General features: G+C 37.8%; 2 long non-coding RNA genes across 4 annotated transcripts in view; both read right to left on the bottom strand.

The window, feature by feature from the left end:
• Positions 1–6,240, bottom strand: part of LOC137241047 (uncharacterized) — a 46,137-nt gene extending 39,897 nt beyond the window's left edge. Inside the window, exon 1 of the long non-coding RNA XR_010949897.1 lies at positions 6,055–6,240. This is a non-coding gene — a long non-coding RNA (uncharacterized lncRNA). The remainder of the gene's footprint in view (positions 1–6,054) is intronic.
• LOC137241046 (uncharacterized) overlaps positions 1–20,937 on the bottom strand; it is a 285,496-nt gene that overhangs the window by 102,296 nt on the left and 162,263 nt on the right. The gene's annotated exons all lie outside the window — the stretch shown is intronic.

Below are 20,937 nucleotides of genomic sequence, written 5' to 3'. Positions count from 1 at the left end.
CTATAGGGAAAATTTATGTACCCACTTTTATTACGATCCGTTAATTTTTCTTCGAGTTACGGCTCCCGAAACATAGAAAATTGCTTAGTCATAAAAGGCGCGGTGCCACGCCCTTTTTTTTAAATTTGAAGTTTTTCCTATTAATTGTTATAAATCCAATTGGGAAATGAAATACCATTGATATAAACCTCTTTTTTGCAAAGATATAGCTTAATTTATTCGTCCACGACCCTTTTAAAAATCCTTTTATATAAAAGTGGGCGTGGTCCTTAACCTTACTTATGACTTTGATATATGGAAGTATATCTATCCCGATTCCTTTATACCTGTACAACCAACCGTTATCCAATCAAAGTTAATATAACCTGTGTGCAAACCACGCTGAGTATAAAAAATGTCTAGAAAAACGACCTGTTTTCTTGTCACACTTATGCTGCTACAAACACAAAAATTTAGTAGGCTGTCTTTTCCAATTCAAAACTCTTTTTATACTCAGTTGAGCAGAGTATATTAAGTTTGATTGGATAACGGTTGGTTGTACACGTATAAAGGAATCGAGATAGATATATACTTCCATATATCAAAATAATCAGAATCGAAAAAAAATTTGATTGAGCCATGTCCGTCCGTCCGTCCGCCCGTTAACACGATAACTTGAGTAAATTTTGAGGTATCTTGATGAAATGTGGTATGTAGGTTCCTGAGCACTCATCTCAGATCCCTGTTTAAAATGAACGATATCGGACTATAACCACGCCCACTTTTTCGATATCGAAAATTTCGAAAAACCGAAAAAGTGCAATAATTCATTACCAAAGACAGATAAAGCGATGAAACTTGGTAGATGGGTTGAACTTATGACGAAGAATAGAAAATTAGTAAAATTTTGGACAATGGGCGTGGCGCCGCCCACTGTTAAAAGAAGGTAATTTAAAACTTTTGCAAGCTGTAATTTGGCAGTTGTTGAAGATATCATAACGAAATTTGGCAGGAAAGTTATTCCTATTACTATATGTACGCTTAATAAAAATTAGCAAAATCGGAGAAGGACCACGCCCACTTTTAAAAATTTTTTTTTTAAAGTAAAATTTTGACAAAAAATTTAATATCTTTACAGTATATAAGTAAATTATGTCAACATTCAACTCCAGTAATGATATGGTGCAACAAAATACAAAAAATAAAGAAAATTTCAAAATGGGCGTGGCTCCGCCCTTTTTCATTTAGTTTGTCTGGGATACTTTTAATGTCATAAGTCGAACAAAAATGTCCCAATCTTTTTGAAATTTGGTAGGGGCATAGATTTTATGACGTTAACTGTTTTCTGTGAAAATGGGCGAAATCGGTTGAAGCCACGCCCAGTTTTTATACACAGTCGTCCGTCTGTCCTTCCGCATGGCCGTTAACACGATAACTTGAGCAAAAATCGACATACATATCTTTACTGTACTTAGTTCATGTACTTATCTGAACTCACTTTATCTTGGTATAAAAAATGAACGAAATCCGACTATGACCACGCCCACTTTTTCGATATCGAAAATTACGAAAAATGAAAAAAATGCCATAATTCTATACCAAATACGAAAAAAGGGATGAAACATGGTAATTGGATTGGTTTATTGACGCGAAATATAACTTTAGAAAAAACTTTGTAAAATGGTTGTGACACCTACCATATTAAGTAGAAGAAAATGAAAAGGTTCTGCAAGGCGAAATAAAACACCCTTGAAATCTTGGCAGGTATTACATATGTAAATAAATTAGCGGTATCCAACAGATGATGTTCTGGGTCACCCTGGTCCACATTTTGGTTGATATCTGGAAAACGACTTCACATATACAACTACCACCACTCCCTTTTAAAACTCTCATTAATACCTTTAACTTGATACCAATATCGTACAAACACATTCTAGAGTCACCCCTGGTCCACCTTTATGGCGATATCTCGAAAAGGCGTCCACATATAGAAATAGGCCCCACGCCCTTTTAAAATACTCATTAACACCTTTCATTTGATACCCATATCGTACAAACATATTCTAGGGTCACCCCTGGTCCACCTTTATGGCGATATCTCGAAAAGGCGACCACCTATACAACTATGTCCCACTCCCTCATAAAATACTCTTTAATGCCTTTCATTTGATACACATGTCATACAAACACATTCCAAGGTTTCCCTCGGTTCATTTTCCTGCATGGTTATTTTCCCTTATGTTGTCACCATAGCTCTCAACTGAGTATGTAATGTTCGGTTACACCCGAACTTAACCTTCCTTACTTGTTTTTTTTTTTCAGAACAAAATTTTGTATAAATAGCACCCACAAATTTCGACTTCCTTCACTTTAAACTTAAAAAACGACGGAAAATCTAAAACAAAAATGTATTTACGCAATTTTCTCGCGATTCTTTTTTTCTTCCTTAACTGCATTTTTACTAATATTAATTCGCAATATCGTGTTCAAGGTGGCAGTAATTGGGATATAACTGATAGCAAATATTTGGTGGCAATATATTATGATAACGAGTATCATTGCGTTGGAGCTTTAATCACTTTCTTGAAAGTGGTTACATCTGGAGTTTGTATGGTAGATTTAGATGCGACTCACATCACTGTAGCAGCTGGTATAGACAATTTAGATAAAGCAAATTTATTTCGCATTGGGGAGCGTATAATTAGGCCACGTGATTGCAATGCAGAAATGGAAGACATTGATTTGGCTGTGATTGTATTGCATAAACGCTTCAGCAAGAGTAAAACAATAGAACCAATATCTATTTGCGATACTGAATTAAATCCGGACGTAAAATTGCGAGTTAGTGGATGGGGTTCGAAAGCTGCAGACATTATGGGAAGTTCGCATTTGCTTCAATCTGCTGAATTTGAACTATACCCAAGGCACATTTGTGCGAGTTTTTATGAGGCGTTAGAGAAAAATTTGCCAAGAACAGCAATTTGTTTAACACATCACACAAGTGATACGTGTTGGGGAGATGCTGGTGCACCGGCCGTTGCGGAAGGAAAACTTTATGCGGTGCTATCAGGTGCGATGGTACCTTCGAAACGCGTTTATCCGACATTATACACAAATATGAATCATATTGATGTTAAATATTTTATGGCACATGTGAGAAAAAATTAATTACCAGGTGTTTTTTTAAATCGACTGCTGAGTTCACCTAAACTGAGTTCATAAACAACCTAGCTCGCGTGAAAACAAAGAATTTGTGCTAAGATAGAGCGTTTTCGGAACGGCAGCTGAGATATGGTGATAGTTTAATAAGTAGTCCAAATGGCAATATTTCTTTTTGTTATAAATAAATAAAAAAAATATGTAATTGTGATTTAAAAAAAAAATTTTTTTGTTTTGGTTGTAGACAATTAAAGTGTGACGCATGTAAATGCCTTAGGTTGTGATCAAACTTAAAACATCGCATTAAAGTTCCCTCGTTTACATAGCCGAACAGAAAATAACGAAATAGGTGAGGCAAACTTGACCGATCCATATCGGTATAAAACAGCTGATCCAACCAAACTTATGGAAATCAATGCATTTGTTATTGATATCATAGCATACCGTATCCCTTACCATGGCCACTTTAGGTTAGGTTGAACTGGCCGATCCATGAGCACCTCACATAGACTGAATGAGTCTGTAGTGTTGCCAGAAGTTTGTTTTAACGACCAAACTGAAAAACCCTATCAAAAACCAGGACCTTTGTTATAAAATAACTCCGTCCTCTTGGCAAAAACTAGATGCTTTCTAGGACTTAAGCCACTTGCTGCTTCTAGATCTGACAGCTGTATCACTCCTAATAGGTCGGGTCTTAACCTGGCAACCGCAGGGTATGCGCACAAAACCTGCTCAATCGTTTCCTCCTCCAACCCGCCTTCCCACATCTGCTATCACTGAGCAAGATTTAAAGGCATGTGATGCCAGAAGGCAGTGTCCAGTCAGAATACCCGTCATGAGTCTGCAGTCCTCTCTTTTTAATGATAGAACCAACTTTGTTAGTCTAAGATTGTAAGACCTACACATAATCTTCGACATTTTATATCTTGGTCGATCAAGTGCACCTCTCGCCTTCTCTTAATCTCGCCCAGTCTAATTGGCATGTCTACGGAGCAAGCTTCAAGGCATGCCCCTGTTTAGCTAGTTCATCTGCTTTTTCGTTCCCATCTATTCCCATATGCACTGGGACCCAATATAGATGTACGCTTCTCCCTGTCCCGATTCTCTCCAGAGACTGCTTACACTTTAAAATGCATTTAGAGGCTATATTATGCGAGATTATTGCCTTAGTTACTGCTTGACTGTAAATTTAAATATTAACACGGTTGCAGTGTTTCTACTGCTTTGGTTTCGGCTAATATTTCCACTTGAAAACCGCCACAGTAATCTGACAACTTGTAGGATCTGTTCATTTCCGGATCAGTACAGTATACCGCAGACCCTACTCCTTCCACTACTCAGGAACCATCTGTGTACAGATATATCGCCTCGTCCGCCATTTGAGCAACCATACACCTCTATTTTGGCCTTAAGATCGCCCTCGAAGCGCAGATAGGGAATCAGGTAATCTGTTCGTCCTGTGATTGATGACACTATACTACTATGGCCGTATGGTCGGCACTCACGCTGCCCCGAGGCACTGAGACTGCTTGAAGTTGTTAACGCTATGTTGTTTGGTACCAGGTCTACAGGCAGAATGGCATACAGTGCAGCCGTCGGGGTAGTTTTCAGGGCTCCCGTGATGCTAAGCATTGATAGTCTGCATACCGCCTCTAATTTTTAGAGGTAGGCTTTTTATACCTTTCATGAAAATGAAATGGTATATTAATTTCGTCACGAATCCCAAAATTGTAAGTCCTTATAGGAAAATAGATAGACCCAGCATTAAGTATACCGAAATAATCAGGACGAAGAGCTGATTTGATTTAGCCATGTCCGTCTGTCGGTCTGTCTGTCAGTCCGTCTGTCTGTTTGCATGCAAACAAATTTTAGAGATATCTTGATAAAATTTGGTGAGCGGTTGTATTTAGGTGTCCGATTAGACATTTGTCGAAACCGGCCGGATCAGGCCGCTATAGCACATATACTCCATACAACCGATTTTTAACAAAAAGAGGATTTTTCACAAAAAGAGGATTTTCGCCATATCTTCCTCAATTTTTCAGGTTGGAGCTTCAAACTTCATCATATGCATTCACATATTGCACATATTGTTGTCTAAAAAAATGGATGAGATCGGTTATATATATGGCATATATCCCCCACAAACGATTGTTCAGATAAGACATTTTTCGTAATTATTGCCCCATTTTAAGAGCTAGAGGCTCCAAATTTCAACGAATGCCTACGTATATAGCATATATTGTTGTCTGAAAAAATCATAGAGATCGGTGGTATATATAGTATATATATATATTGGAACGAATTTAGAGAATCTCTGCTTAAATTACACCTACAGCAAACGTTCGAATCGCTAAATTTTCGAATAATGCAAAATGGTCGTTATTAGATTACTTTGGGAGTAGTACAATTATACTTCACGACAACTCTTCACTTCGCAATTGATAGCGTGTTTAAATCAAACTGTTTACTGACTACTCTGTTGCCTTGTCCGCATATTTCTAAAAATGTCTAGACGTTTCTCCCTCTAGAATCTTCATCTTGGTTACCAGCTATATGCGTGTGTATTTGTAGTTTATAGTCTCACGCATAGGCATATGCGTGTGTATATGTGAGTACTACTTCGGCTGATGATTACATGTGTTTTTGAGTATCTCTCCGTTGCCTTGTATGTACATGTGTAGATGATGATTGATTTGTTTACGTACATACTGCTTGTATCGGCTTAGTGATACTAATATTCGTCACAATATTTTCGCAATTTCGGCCCCATTTTAACAGCTAGAAGCTTCAAATTTCATCAAGTACTTACCTTTATGTTATATATTGCTGAAATACGTGATTCGTAGTCATAGTTTTTACATGCAGACCACAATAAAGGTGAAACTTTGCATCCTCACACAAAGTACCTACCTATTTCTAAACGGTTTTATTTAGCTTGACTTGACAGGCTGGCCGGCACGAATTTTGTAATTGAAATTTATTTAACTTCCCGACAATCTGACGACAATGCGGTAGGTGGAGCATGGATCGAAATATTTCAAAAAATCGTATTTGTGGTTCGATTTGGTCCATTTTTGGAACACATATTACTGTGACGAATATGCCAAATTCTTCTTCTTATGCTGTGCTTGCAAGAAAAGCTGCATGTTGGCTACTTATTCATGTCAGATGGCGCTAAATAAAAAAAGATAAAATTTAGTCGAACATACACGTCCATATGTCCCTGATGAAACATACCAAAAGGAAGTTCTATTCATAAACCGCGGCCTTTCAGCTCAACTAATCTAATTAATGGCAAAATAAAAATTTATATTTTTAATAAAAAAGATGTCAAACGCATAATTCTTGATTTCATTTACAGATAGGACCAAGCAGACAAAATAGGCAAATGCCTTAAAATCCTAACCCTGCTTATGAATATCAATAGAAACTTGACGCGTCGGGCGTGGCATCGCCCACTTTTAAAATAAGGTAATTTTAAAGTTTTTCAAGCTATAATTTGGCAGTCGTTGAAGATATCATGATGAAAGTTGGCAGAAACTTTACTCCTATTACTACATATATGTGTGCTAAATAAAAATTAACAAAATCGGGTCACGAGCACGCGCACTTTTTAAACAAATTTTTTTTAAAGTCAAATTATAACAAAAAATTGAATATCTTTACAGTATATGAGTAAATTATGACGACATTCAACTTCAGTAATGATATGGTGCAACAAAATAAAAAACTAAAGGAAAATTTCAAAATGGGCGTCATAAAATAAGAGAGAATCATAAAATAAAAAAAATTCACTTATTTGGCGCTTAGTGCCATATCTTTCGTAAAGCGAGCGCCTGACGTTTTTACTTCCTTTACATTAGGTCGGTTGAATGTTTGTCCACTTTTCATACAAATCTTGCAATCGATTTTTAAGTAACTTCTCATTGAGCTACAAACGTGAAACTTTACTCATAGGTGAGAACACCGTGACAATGCAACAAAAGGAAAAAAATCCTTTAGGTGGCGCACGGATCGAAATAATTAGATAAGAACACCGTGACAATGCAACAAAAGGAAAAAAATCCGTTAGGTGGCGCATGGATTGAAATATTTAGATAAGAATTTGGAAATTTGGTGTTTTGAGATCGATTTTAAAGTAACTTCTCATTGACCTACAAACATGAAACCTCAGAGACAGGTTAAGACACCTTGATAATGCAACAAAAAGAAGAAAAATCCGTTCTCGGTGAGCTAGCGACTTTAAATTTCAAACGTAATTTAGAGGCCGATGACAGTGAAAACATAACACAACAAGAAAAGGTGTCTAAGTTCAGGTGTAACCGAACATTATATACTCAGCGTGAACTTTAATTGTAGATTTCATTTCAGATAAGTTAATTTTCTACATAACACGTGGCACCGCCCGTTTGAAAATAAAATGTCTTCCCATTTCCTCTTACAATAAAACTTGATAAGTGAAATATCATTCATTCAAAACTATTTTTTTCTAAGTTATATCTTATTATTATAGTCTACGACCCTTTTAAACTTGTTTTATATCTAAGTTGCCGTGATCTTTTACCGATGCCGTCTATTTTTATTAGAAATATTTTCTGCTATAGGGAAAATTTATGTACCCACTTTTATTACGATCCGTTAATGTTTCTTCGCGTTATGGCTCCCGAAACATAGAAAATTGCTTAGTCATAAAAGGGGCCGTGCCACACCCCTTTTCAAAAATGATAGTGTTTTCCGAAAATACAAATATAAGCAATCGTTCCCTAAAAATTGTTAAAAAATTGATATAGAAGGCTTTACTAAGATCCTTGCTGCTGGGCATATAACCATTGAATGGTGTTTGCGGGGCAATGTGGACCCGGGGAAGTCGGGCGTGTGCGTCGCAAATAAAAAGAAAATAATAAAGACAGAATTAGTAACTAGTAATAATAATTTTATTCACTGTATACAATAACAATTGATCGCTGGGTTTCATAAATATAATGATTAATGCCAAATTACCAAATGGCAAATTCAAAGTTTAAAACACAGTTCAATATTTAAAAATACAATTCCAAATATTAATATCAGAGTATGGAGTTTTAATGAAAATAAGAAAAAATTGTTGGTTTTAGATTACTCACCTGGGGCTAGCTGCTGGCTCGTGAACGTTACAAAATAGAAGAAAGAATCAAATCGCGAAAAAGTCCGTGGCACCTGCCTATAGCTAACTTTCGTCAAGTGTTTCCCCTGCGAAGTTAGCGCTCGGTGTTAGGGTTAGGGTGGTCCGTAATATTTAGGCTGGTGGCCTAAACTGATGGGAAAGACACTCTGCTGATGCGATAAACGTACTAATGTGCTACAAATGCAAAGGTTTCAATCATAAAGCCTCAGAGTGCAAAAACGATGAAGCGTGCCATAAATGACATGGGAAACATAGTTCGAAAACATGTAATGAAACTCCGGTAAACAAGTGCTTAAATTGCATAAAGGCAAAAGAAAAGTTGAACTTACAAATAGACATTAATCATGAAACATTTGACAGATAGTGTCCATGTTATGCAGATAAGTTACAAACAAAAAAACAAAGACTCGGGTAATAGAAATTAAAAGATTATGAAGATATTAATTTAAAAATAAAAATAAGCAACAAAATAAGAATAAAATATATATAAGGTGTACCTATGTATATACCTCAATACCAATAGCATTACGGCCAACAAAAATGAAGTACAAAGATTGATTAAAGAAGAAATGCCAAATATTATTTTATGTGCCGATACCCATACCACATTGAATATAAGTGAGTCAGAAATAAATATAGTTGGCTATAATCATATTAGATGTGATTCACATAACCGACATACAGGTGGTGGCCTAATATATACTCACAAGGCGATCGAATGTAAAGTACTTTACAGTAACAGTATAAATAACAACTTATGGTGTATTGTGATAAAAACGCTCAATAATACAATTGGCAAATTGGTTTAATTTACCACTCTCCAAATACAAGTGATGCTGAATGTATAAAATATATCGGTGAGATACTGGAAGAATATTTTAGTGAAAATGAAAATAATGTCGTAATTGGCGACTTTAACATAAATGTAAATCTTCAGTCAACATACACAAACCAGCTGGCCCATACATTCGCGGTAACGTCAATGCACTAACTAATTAATTTCAATACAAGAGTAACTTAAACGTCGCAAACAAGAATAGACCAACTTTACAGTAATCGTGATGAAATAGTAATAAAAAAATAGAAAACCAAAGAATATCTGACCACGAAACCATCTGCTTCTATCTGCCTGTTCAAGAAAGGCATAAAATGAGAATATACGAACTTCGCATGTTTTGGAATAACTATACAAACGAAAATCTAATAGCTCTACTTAGAAATTACAACTTCATGGAAGCTAATGATTGTGATGTAGGACTTAAAGTTCAAACAAAAAATTCTATCTTGTGTGATATAATTGGAATGCCTACCTACGAGAAACGAGTACAAATAAAATTAGTAAATAAGCGGTATGACTGCGAACTAACTGCTGAACTTAACAAATTAAAATATGAGCTTTACAGGCTAGCGAAAAATACAAATGAATGGGACAATTATAATCATACAAAACGACACTATAAGAAATTAATCAAAAAAAGGACTCGGGGACTGCCACGGTAAAGCTTTTGCATATTGTAAATTTATGCAATTATTCAAGGGAATTTGGGGCCCTAGGCGGGTTATTATTTGCGGCCCCTTTCTCCCGTATTTATAGAAAGAAATTGGATATCAGAAAACTAGAGATCAGAAATATTAAATTCAAACTTAGTGTCAATAAAACAAAATAAATAAAACAAAACAATAAACTTTAACTTTCACTTTAACTTTAACTTTAGCTTTAACTTTAACTTTAAGTTTAACTTTAACTTTAAGTATGGGGAGTATGCATTCCTCTTCCGCAAGTTTTGGGTACTGTTCTTTGAGTACTGGATTCACCGGGCAATTCCTGGCATAAAGGTCCGACGCCTGTTTGTGGAGTTCACCAAGGACCTGATTGTGTTTTTTTTTCCTTCATACGGCTGAGTTCTCAGGTGCCGTATTTCGTTTATTTCATTTCTAAATTGCACTGATGCTTGCCGACCACCCAGATAATTTGCGATCCACCTTTTAAGACATGGGGGGAGGGTAGACCCTTCCAGGTCTTGCAATAACGTGCCATGGTTGACCGTATCAAAAGCTTTTGATAGGTCTAGCGCAACGAGTACTGTTCTATGGTGGCATTTAGCGCGGTGGTGGTGCTATGAAGTTTTCTGAAGCCATGCTCATGACAGGCTAGCTGCAAATTTGCTTTGAAGTAGGGGAGCAAAATGGCTTCAAGCGTCTTGGCTACGTGCGAAAGGAGAGATATCGGGCGATATGACTCTCCTATGTTAGCTGGTTTCCCAGGCTTTAGTAGCGGAACCACCTTGGTCATTTTCCATTTTTCGGGTATGACAAAGGTGGAAAGAGACAGGTTGAAGACATGTGCTAAATATTTGAAAACCTCTTTCCCTAGGCTTTTAAGCATCGGCATGGCTATGCCGTCTGGGCCCACTGCTTTGTATGGTTTAGGATGACCGATGGCATCCTCAACCTCTTTGGCGGTGATGGTAATTGGTGACGCGCTGAATTTATGTTTATGTGCGCGTCTGTTGGCCCTCCGTCTATCTTTTTCGACCGTAGAATGCATTATATATTGTCGGCAGAAGGCGTTCGCACATTTTTTCGCGAATCACCCAGCGTACTGGTATTACTTGTCTTTTGAAATAAAAAAATTCATCGCATGCGATAACAGAATCAAAGTTCGACCTGTTGATGGCGCTGTTGTCTTGCGCCTAATGAAAAGTTAGTATACAAAAAGCTAAAATTTTGTTTACACCTTCCACATCGTGATAGATCGCATCTGTCACAATGGGAAGCTTAACCTCCGGCCCCTGAAAGGTATAAAAGGGCCCATGCGCCTACATTTAGCCGCTTTTTTGGACATCGCTACCTCCTGGGTGCAAGCGAGTCACCGAAGTGGTGAAATATTTAGTAGCAGATCACCAGCGGGAAAATTCCCGAGTTTTCCCACGAGGGAAATAGCCCATAATAATGTATATGTGAAAATAATTATCGAAGGTTAAATTAGTGATTTAAATAACCTATTTTTGGTTTGCGCTATTGAATTTTGAATTTTTAAACGTTCCTAATTTAACTTGAATTCAAGAATCGTGGTATATTTAACGTAATTAGAAACGAAAAGTTTTGAAAATGATTGTTCAAAGTAGCAATTAAATTAAAAATTACAAAACTTAGAATAGATATATGATAATTAAAGCTTGTCTAGCTGTGCCGAAGAGTTCATACCTTTCATGAATGGGGCTGAACAATAATCTTATCCCGTTCGTAATCTCCAAATAATCGGATGTATAAAATAAGAAATATATAGTGAACAGATGTACATACCTAAACGATTTTTAAGATAAATATAAAATAAACAAGTAAGGAAGGTTAAGTTCGGGTGTAACCGAACATTACATACTCAGTTGAGAGCTATGGTGACAACATAAGGGAAAATAACAATGTAGGAAAATGAACCGAGGGAAACCCTGGAATGTGTTTGTATGACATGTGTATCAAATGAAAGGCATTAAAGAGTATTTTATGAAGGAGTGGGCCATAGTTCTATAGGTGGACGCCATTTAGGGATATCGCCATAAAGGTGGATCAGGGTTGACTCTAGAATTTGTTTGTACAATATGGGTATCAAATGAAAGGTGTTAAAGAGTATTTTATGAGGGAGTGGGCCATAGTTCTATAGGTGGACGCCATTTAGGCTCTAGAATGCGTTTTTACGATATGGGTATCAAATGAAAGGTGTTAATGAGTATTTTAAAATGGAGTAATCCTTAGTTCCATAGGTGGACGCCGTTTCGAGATACCGCCATAAAGGTGGACAGGGGTGACCCTAGAATTTGTTTGTACAATATGGGTATCAAAAGAAAGGTGTTAATGAGTATTTTAAAAGGGAGTAATCCTTAGTTCCATAGGTGGTCGCCGTTTCGAGATATCGCCATAAAGGTGGACCAGGGGTGACCCTAGAATTTGTTTGTACAATATGGGTACCAAAAGAAAGGTGTTAATGAGTATTTTAAAAGGGAGTGATGCTTAGTTCCACAGGTGGACGCCGTTTCGAGATATCGCCATAAAGGTGGACCAGGTGTGACCCTGGAATTTGTTTGTACGATATGGGTATCAAATTAAAGGTATTAAGGAGGGTTTTAAAAGGGAGTGGTGGTAGTTGTATAGGTGGTCGCCTTTTCGAGATATCGCCATAAAGGTGGACCAGGGGTGACTCTAGAATGCGTTTGTGCGATATGGGTATCAAATGAAAGGTGTTAATGAGTATTTTAAAACGGCGTAATCCTTAGTTCCATAGGTGGACGCCGTTTCGAGATGTCGCCATAAAGGTGGACCAGGGGTGACTCTAGAATTTGTTTGTACAATATGGGTATCAAAAGAAAGGTGTTAATGAGTATTTTAAAAGGGAGTAGTCCTTAGATCCATAGGTGGACGCCGTTTCGAGATATCGCCACAAACGTGGACCAGGGGTGACCCTAGAATTTGTTTGTACAATATGGGTATCAAAAGAAAGGTGTTAATGAGTATTTTAAAAGGGAGTGATGCTTAGTTCCACAGGTGGACGCTGTTTCGAGATATCGCCATAAAGGTGGACCAGGTGTGACCCTAGAATTTGTTTGTACGATATGGGTATCAAATTAAAGGTATTAATGAGGGTTTTAAAAGGGAGTGGTGGTAGTTGTATAGGTGGTCGCCTTTTCGAGATATCGCCATAAAGGTGGACCAGGGGTGACTCTAGAATGCGTTTGTACGATATGGGTATGAAATGAAAGGTGTTAATGAGTATTTTAAAAGGGAGTAATCCTTAGTTCCATAGGTGGACGCCGTTTCGAGATATCGCCATAAAGGTGGACCAGGGGTGACCCTAGAATTTGTTTGTACAATATGGGTATCAAAAGAAAGGTGTTAATGAGTATTTTAAAACGGAGTGATGCTTAGTTCCACAGGTGGACGCCGTTTCGAGATATCGCCATAAAGGTGGACCAGGTGTGACCCTAGAATTTGTTTGTACGATATGGGTATCAAATTAAAGGTATTAATGAGGGTTTCAAAAGGGAGTGGTGGTAGTTGTATAGGTGGTCGCCTTTTCGAGATATCGCCATAAAGGTGGACCAGGGGTGACTCTAGAATGCGTTTGTACGATATGGGTATGAAATGAAAGGTGTTAATGAGTATTTTAAAAGGGAGTAATCCTTAGTTCCATAGGTGGACGCCGTTTCGAGATATCGCCATAAAGGTGGGCCAGGGGTGACCCTAGAATTTGTTTGTACAATATGGGTATGAAAATAAAGGTATTAATGAGTATTTTAAAAGGGAGTAATCCTTACTTCCATAGGTGGACGCTGTTTCGAGATATCGCCACAAAGGTGGACCAGGGGTGACCCTAGAATTTGTTTGTACAATATGGGCATCAAACGAATGGTGTTAATGAGTATTTTAAAGGGGAGTGGGCCTTAGTTCTATAGGTGGACGCCGTTTCGAAATATCGCCATAAAGGTGGACCAGGGGTGACTCTAGAATGTGTTTGTACGATATGGGTATCAAATTAAAGGTATTAATGAGGGTTTTAAAAGGGAGTGGTGGTAGTTGTATAGGTGGTCGCCTTTTCGAGATATCGCCATAAAGGTGGACCAGGGGTGACTCTAGAATGCGTTTGTACGATATGGGTATGAAATGAAAGGTGTTAATGAGTATTTTAAAAGCGAGTAATCCTTAGTTCCATAGGTGGACGCCGTTTCGAGATATCGCCATAAAGGTGGACCAGTGGTGGCCCTAGAGTTTGTTTGTACAATATGGGTATCAAAAGAAAGGTGTTAATGAGTATTTTAAAAGGGAGTAATCCTTAGTTCCATAGGTGGACGCAGTTTCGAGATATCGCCATAAAGGTGGACCAGGGGTGACCCTAGGACTTGTTTGTACAATATGGGTATCAAAAGAAAGGTGTTAATGAGTATTTTAAAAGGGAGTGGGCCTTAGTTCTATAGGTGGACGCCGTTTCGAAATAACGCCATAAAGGTGGACCAGAGGTGACTCTAGAATATGTTTGTACGATATGGGTATCAAATTAAAGGTATTAATGAGAGTTTTAAAAGGGAGTGGTGGTAGTTGTATATGTGAAGGCGTTTTCCAGATATCGACCAAAATATGGACCAGGGTGACCCAGAACATCATCTGTTGGATAGCGCTAATTTATTTATATATATAATACCTGCCAAGATTTTAAGGGTTTTTTTATTTCGCCCTGCAGAACTTTTTCATTTTCTTCTACTTAATATGGTAGGTGTCACAACCATTTTATAAAGTTTTTTCTAAAGTTATATTTCGCGTCAATAAACCAATCCAATTACCTCACCATGTTTCATCCCTTTTTTCGTATTTGGTATAGAATTATGGCATTTTTTTCATTTTTCGTAATTTTCGATATTTAAAAAGTGGGCGTTGTCATCGTCGGATTTCGTTCATTTTTCATACCAAGATAAAGTGAGTTCAAGTAAGTACGTGAACTAAGTTCATTAAAGATATGTCGATTTTTGCTCAAGTTATCGTGTTAACGGCCATGCGGAAGGACAGACGAACGACTGTGTATAAAAACTGGGCGTGGCATCAACCGATTTCGCCCATTTTCACAGAAAACAGTTAACATCATAAAATCTATGCCCCTACCAAATTTCAAAAGGATTGGTTAATTTTGGTTCGACTTATGGCGTTAAAAGTATCCTAGACAAATTAAATGAAAAAGGGCGGAGCCACTCCCATTTTGAAATTTTCTTTTACTTTTGTATTTTGTTGAACCATATCATTACTGGAGTTGAATGTTGACATAATTTACTTATATACTGTAAAGATATTAAATTTTTTGTTAAAATTTTACTTAAAAAAAATTTTTTTTTTAAAAGTGGGCGTGGTCCTTCCCAGAAGGTGGTATGTATTTTATTCCAGTCCCAGTACCAGTCCCATTCCGAGGCTAAGTCCCAGTCCTAGTCCTAATCCCAGTCCCAGTCCGTCTCTGGATATTATATTACTCTGTACTAAGGCATTATTGTATAAACACTGTCTAGGCATTCACTGGCCCACGTTTTGGCCTATATCCCGAGATCCTAGTCACCCAGGGGTATGAAAATTACCCTCTAATAAAGCACTCATCAACAGCTTTCATTTGATATCCACATTCTATAAACACATTCTAGGGGTACCCGGGTCCATGTTTTGGCCTATATCTTGAGGCCCTAGTCTACCAGGGGTATGAAAATTACCCTGTACTAAAGCACTCATTAACAGCTTTCATTTGATATCCATATTCTATAGACACATTCTAGCGGTACCCGGGTCCACGTTTTGGCCTATATCTCGAGACCCTAGTCACCAATAGGTATGAAAACTACCCTGTCCTAAGGCACTCATCAACAGCTTTCATCTGTATTGTATAAACACATTCTAGGGGTGCCCGGGTCCACGTTTTGAAAATTACCCTCTACTAAAGCACTCATCAACAGTTTTCATTTGATATCCATATCTAATAAACACATTCTAGGGGTACCCGGGTCCACGTTTTGGCCTATATCTCGAGACCCTAGTCACCAATAGCTATGAAAACTACCCTGTACTAAAGCACTCATCAACAGCTTTCATCTATATTGTATAATCACATTCTAGGGGTGCCCGGGTCCACGTTTTGGCCTATATCTCGAGACCCTAGTCACCCAGGGATGTGAAAATTACCCTCTAATAAAGCACTCATCAACAGCTTTCATTTGATATCCACATTCTATAAACACATTCTAGGGGTACCCGGGTCCACGTTTTGGCCTATATCTCGAGACCCTATTCACCCAGGGGTATGAAAATTATCCTCTACTAAAGCACTCATCAACATATTTCATTTGATATCCATATCGTATAAACACATTCCAGGGGTGCCCGGGTTCACGTTTTGGCCTATAGCTCGAGACCCTAGTCACCCAGGGGTATGAAAATTACCCTCTACTAAAGCACTCATCAACAGCTTTCATTTGATATCCATATTCTATAAACACACTCTAGGGGTACCCGGGTCCTCGTTTTGGCATATATCTCGAGACCCTAGTCACCCAGGGGTATGAAAACTACCCTGTACTAAAGCACTCATCAACAGCTTTCATTTGATATCCACATTCTAGGGGTACCCGGGTCCACGTTTTGGCCTATATCTCGACACCCCAGTCACCCAGGTGTATTAAACCGACCCTGTACTAAAGCACTCATCAACAGCTTTAATTTGATATCCACATTCTATAAACACATTCTAGGGGTACCCGGGTCCACGTTTTGGCCTATATCTCGACACCCTAGTCACCCAGGTGTATGAAAACTACCCTGTACTAAAGCACTCATCAACAGCTTTCATTTGATATCCACATTTTATAAACACATTCTAGGGGTACCCGGGTCCACGTTTTGGCCTATATCTCGAGACCCTAGTCATGAAAATTACCCTTCATAACTTCAACACATAACTACAGACGAATTATGTAATGTGTGGAAGATAATATATGCGAAGAAGGCAATTGGGAAAAACTTTACAACAACTAAGGCATGACGTAGCTGAATGCGTTTATAACCATTTCAACTATCGTAGGAGTGCGGGTTTCACTCCCACTCCCGGGAGAAAAGGCTTTGAAGAGATTTACAAGGTATAATCGAAACAGCTGTCGCCTTGTCCGTCCGGATGTCACATTGTTTAAATTTTTCCCAAATTATTAAATAAATCAACAAATACATAATTTAACCCTTTCGACCCCAAAGTTGCTTATAAGCAACTTCGATATTCAGCACAGTTTTTTTCGAACCAAACGGATCGAAAGGGTTAAACGCTTGCATGAAATGAATAACTTGTAGTTCCATGAAAAGAAAAACACTAACAAAGTTTCGCTTGTGCTGCGATAAAAATAACTGTAAATGTTTATAAGTTGGAAGTCGAGTGAAGTGCGCGTGCCTAAAATGTAGAGCAAAATTAGAAATTAAATAAAACAAGTAAGGAAGGTTAAGTTCGGGTGTAACCGATCATTATATACTCAGTTGAGAGCTATGGTGGCAACATAAGGGGAAATAACCATGTAGGAAAATGAACCGAGGTAACCCTGGAATGTGTTTGTATGACAGGTGTATCAAATGAAAGGTATTTTAAGAGGGAGTGGCCAAAGTTCTATAGGTGGACGCCATTTAGGGATATCGCCATAAAGGTAGATCAGAGTTGACACTAGAATTTGTTTATACGATATGGGTATCAAATGAAAGGTGTTAATGAGTATTTTAAAAGGGAGTGATCCTTATTTCCATAGGTGGACGCCGTTTCGAGATATCGCCATAAAGGTCGACCAGGGGTGACCCTAGAATTTGTTTGTACGATAAGGGCATCAAATGAAAGGGGTTAATGAACATTTTAAAAGGGAGTGGGCGTTAGTTCTATAGGTGGACGCCTTTTCGAGATATCGCCATAAAGGTGGACCAGGGGTGATTCTAGAATGCGTTTATACAATATGGATATCAAACGAAAGGTGTTAGAGAGTATTTCAAAAGGGCGTGGGGTTTAGTTCTACAGGTGGACGCCTTTTCGAGATATCGCCATAAAGGTGGGCCAGGGGTGACTCTAGAATGGGTTTGTACGATATGGGTATCAAATTAAAGGTATTAATGAAGGTTTTAAAAGGGAGTGGTGGTAGTTGTATAGGTGGTCGCCTTTTCGAGATATCGCCATAAAGGTGGACCAAGGGTGACTCTAGGATGCGTTTGTACAATATGGGTATCAAACGAAAGGTGTTAATGAGTATTTTAAAAGGGCGTGGGGCTTAGTTCTATAGGTGGATGCCTTTTCGAGATATCGCCATAAAGGTGGACCAGGGGTGACTCTAGAATTTGTTTGTACTATATGGGTATCAAATGAAAGGTGTTAATGAGTATTTTAAAAGGGCGTGGGCCTTAGTTCTATAGGTGGACGTCTTTTCGAGATATCGCCATAAAGGTGGACCAGGGGTGACTCTAGAATTTGTTTGTACTATATGGGTATCAAATGAAAGGTGTTAATGAGTATATTAAAAGGGCGTGGGCCTTAGTTCTATAGGTGGACGCCTTTTCGAAATATCGCCATAAAGGTGAACCAGGAGTGACTCTAGAATTTGTTTGTACGATATGGGTATGAAATGAAAGGTGTTAATGAGTATTTTAAAATGGCGTGGGCCTTAGTTCTATAGGTGGACGCCTTTTTAAAATATCGCCATAAACGTGGACCAGGGGTGACTCTAGAATTTGTTTGTACGATATGGGTATCAAATGAAAGGTGTTAATGAGTATTTTAAAAAGCAGTGGGCCTTAGTTCTATATGTGGACGCCTTTTCGAGATATCGCCATAAACGTGGACCAGGGGTGACTCTAGAATTTGTTTGTACTATATGGGTATGAAATGAAAGGTGTTAATGAGTATTTTAAAAGGGAGTGGGCCTAAGTTCTATAGGTGGATGCCTTTTCGAGATATCGCCATAAACGTGGACCAGGGGTGACTCTAGAATTTGTTCGTACGATATAGGTATCAAATTAAAGGTATTAATGAGGGTTTTAAAAGGGAGTGGCCCTTGGTTGTATATGTGAAGGCGTTTTCGAGATATCGACCACAATGTGGACCAGGGTGATCCAGAACATCATCTGTCGGGTACCGCTAATTTATTTATATATGTAATACCACGAACAGTATTCCTTCCAATATTCCAAGTGCTTTTGATTTCGCCCTGCAAAACCTTTTCATTTTCTTCTACTTAATATGACAGGTGTCACACCCATTTTACAAAGTTTTTTTCTAAAGTTATATTTTGCGTCAATATACCAATCCAATTACCATGTTTCATCCCTTTTTTCGTATTTGGTATAGAATTATGGCATCTTATTCATTTTTCGTAATTTTCGATATCAAAAAGTATGCGTGGTCATAGTCGGATTTCGGCCATTTTTTATACCAATTCAAAGTGAGTTCGGATAAGTACGTGAACTGAGTTTAGTAGAGATATATCGATTTTTGCTCAAGTTATCGTGTTAACGGCCGAGCGGAAGGACAGACGGTCGACTGTGTATAAAAACTGGGCGTGGCTTCAAGCGATTTCGCCCTTTTTCACAGAAAACAGTTATCGTCCTAGAATCTAAGCCTCTACCAAATTTCACAAGGATTGGTAAATTTTTGTTCGACTTATGGCATTAAAAGTATCCTAGACAAATTAAATGAAAAAGGGCGGAGCCACGCCCATTTTGAAATTTTATTTTATTTTTGTATTTTGTTGCACCATATCATTACTGCAGTTGAATGTTGACATAATTTACTTATATACTGTAAAGATATTAACTTTTCTTTTAAAATTTTAATTAAAAAAAATTTTTTTTTAAAAAGTGGGCGTGGTCGTTTTTCGATTTTGCAAATTTTTATTAAGCAGACATATAGTAATAAGAGTAACGTTCATGCCAAATTTCATCATGATATCTTCAACGACTGCCAAATTACAGCTTGCAAAACTTCTAAATTACCTTCTTTTAAAAGTGGGCGGTGCCACCCACATTGTCCAAAATTTTATTAGTTTTCTATTCTGCCTCATAAGTTCAACTCACCTACCAAGTTTCATCGCTTAATCCGTATTTGGTAATGAATTATCGCACTTTTTCGATTTTTCGAAATTTTCGATATCGCAAAAGTGGGCGTGGTTATTGTCCGATATGGTTCATTTGAAAAAGCGATCTGAGATGAGTTCCCAGGCACCTACATACCAAATTTCATCCAGATATCTCAAAATTTACTCAAGTTACCGTGTTAACGGACAGACGGACGGACGGACGGACGGACATGGCGAATTCACCTACCTCTTTAGTGGGCTGCTACAAAAGGGTCTTTCCGGCAAGTTGGAAAATCTCAACAGTTGTACCAGTTTAAAAATGCAAAGGGACGGAAGAACCGGAGGGAATAAGGCCCATTAATTAGCGATGAAAAAATTATAGAGAAAATCGTGAAGGACCAGCTTCTAGGGTACCTGGACAAACAGAAAATTATAATAAATGAGCAATCGGGCTTCAGGTCAAAACACTCTTGTGAAACTGCCCTAAACTTGGTAATAGCGGTATGGAAAGAAGTCATGTCAAAAAAACAATTAACAGTTTCGGTCTTCCTGGACCTAAAAGGAGTATTTGAAACAATTGACAGGGTTACCTTTTGATAAAGCTAAATAGAATAGGAGTACGAAATACGGCTCTTGATTGGTTTAAAAGATACCTTATTGGAAGAAAACAAAAAACAGTAATCAGAATGCACAGTCGCCGGAAATTGATGTTGAAATAGGTCTACCGCAGGGATCTGTACTTGCAGCAATTTTGTTCATTATTTACATAAACGATATTAAAAACTGTCTTAGCCATTGCAACATACGACTTTTCACAGATGGTGCATTATTGACAATAAGCTGTCCAACGGGGATAGAATCTGTGTCCAAAATGCAAGCGGATTTGGATGCTATATATAAGTGGTTGTGCCAAAATAAATTAAAACTAAATATTAAAAAAACAAAATGGATGATCATGAGGAGAAAAATAACAGAAGATAATATTACTCTAAAAATGGCAAATAGTACTATACAAAGGGCTAA

This window comes from Eurosta solidaginis, chromosome 2 (assembly GCF_040869045.1).
Source record: "Eurosta solidaginis isolate ZX-2024a chromosome 2, ASM4086904v1, whole genome shotgun sequence".
Classification (NCBI taxonomy): Eukaryota; Metazoa; Arthropoda; class Insecta; order Diptera; family Tephritidae; genus Eurosta; species Eurosta solidaginis.
This window is presented reverse-complemented; position numbering and strand designations above follow the sequence as displayed.